Source organism: Tenrec ecaudatus, chromosome 2, assembly GCF_050624435.1.
Source record: "Tenrec ecaudatus isolate mTenEca1 chromosome 2, mTenEca1.hap1, whole genome shotgun sequence".
In the NCBI taxonomy this organism is placed as follows: Eukaryota; Metazoa; Chordata; class Mammalia; order Afrosoricida; family Tenrecidae; genus Tenrec; species Tenrec ecaudatus.
The window spans coordinates 10,702,459-10,704,215 of NC_134531.1; the positions used below are offsets into that span (position 1 = coordinate 10,702,459).

At 42.7% G+C, this 1,757-nt stretch overlaps 1 pseudogene; it reads right to left on the reverse strand.

The window, feature by feature from the left end:
* Positions 1-1,110: 1,110 nt before the first annotated feature.
* On the reverse strand, positions 1,111-1,551 carry LOC142440705 (protein SREK1IP1-like; annotated as a pseudogene).
* Positions 1,552-1,757: the final 206 nt, after the last annotated feature.

Genomic DNA, 1,757 nt, shown 5'->3' on the forward strand with positions numbered 1-1,757 from the left:
TGAACAAGTAAATGTGGTGAAGTAAGCTGATGGTGCCTGGCTATCAAAAGAAATAGCGTCTGGGGTCTTAAATGCTTGAAGATAAACAAGCGGCCATATAGCTCAGAAACAACAAAGCCCACATGGAAGAACACATCAGCCTGTGTGATCACGAGCTGTCAAAGGGATCAGGTATAAGGCATCATCAAAATAAAAATCTTACCATAGTGAATGAAGGGGGAAGTGCAGAGTGGAGACCCAAGGACCATCTGTCATCCACTGGAGATCCCCTCACAGAGGGGTCTAGAGGAGGAGATGAGTCAGTTGGGATGTGATTTAGCACCAATGAAGAATACAGCTTTCTTCCAGTTCCTAAATGCTCCCCCACCCCCAACTACCGTGATCCGAATTCTTGCAAGCCTGGATAGAGCAGAGGTTGTACACTGGTGCATATAGGAGCTGGAGGCACAGGGAATCCAGGGTGGATGATACCTACAGAACCAGGGGTATGAGGGGCGATACTGGGAGGGTAGAGGGTGAGTGGGTTGGAAAGGGGGAACTGATTACAAGGATCTACATGTGACCTCTTCCCTGGGGGACGGACAACAAAAAAGGGGGTGAAGGGAGACGCCTGATAGGGCAAGATATGACAAAATAATAATTTATAAATTATCAAGGGCTCATGAGGGAGGGGGAAGCGGGGAGGGAGGGGAAAAAAGAGGACTTGATGCAAAGGGCTTAAGTGGAGAGCAAATGCTTTGAAAATGATTAGGGAAAAGAATGTACAGATGTGCTTTATACAATTGATGTATGTATATATATATATGGATTGTGATAAGAGTTGTATGAGTCCCTAATAAAATGTTAAAAAAAAGAACACTAGCCAAAAACACACAAATATCAAACATGATGCTTTGTATTTTAGGCATGACTATCAAGTAACAAGACTGATTTAATGCTTTTAGTCAGAGCACATTGAACATATTTGGTAAAGGGATAATGGTCCTATAAACAAACAAAAAATCTATATGGAAAGTACTATGATTTATTGCAAAGAATTATTATATAGTAAAGTCCATGGTCAAATAATTTTTAAAAACAAATTTGAAAATGCAATGGTCAAAGTCACAGTTACTTCTTGGAGATATCAGGGCTATGGGATACAGAAGAATTTTTTCCTTTTTCTCTTATTTCCTTTTTATGATGTTTTGCTTTTTTTGCCTTTTTTTTCTTTCTTCTGAGATTTTTGCTTTTTCTCTTTTGAAGTATCCTCTCTTCAGTGGAAGTGGATGAGTAGGACCTTTTCCTTCTTTTAAAATTTATTTTTTCTTTGCCTTTGCTTTCCTCTCCCCGTCTTCATTTATTCTTTTTCCTTGTAATGCTGTAATTTATTTAATTCTTACTTCTCTTCATCAGTATCCTCACCGCTTGTGCTGCCGACATCCAAAACGATGTCCCTTTTCAGAGTCTACTCGTAGGAAATTGCAGCATTCAAAAATCAGGTGACCAGGGTAGCCACATTTTTTTGCAGCCTGCTATGACACTGTCCTTGTTGCAACCTGGGACAGCCATGGCGCCAGCAGGCGGGGTCCCTGGAGCCCCGATTGCCGAGGGCGGGCTCTCTGTCCTCCCTCGCGACGACTAGCAGGAGGCCTGCTCGCCCTCTTCGTCCCCTCGGGAAGCACCGCCGGGCCGGGCAGCGCCCGCCGGCCTCTGAGCATATTTTTTAACTCAGTCATTTGTGTGGTAATTTGTAATAAATACTCAAGAGATAGTGA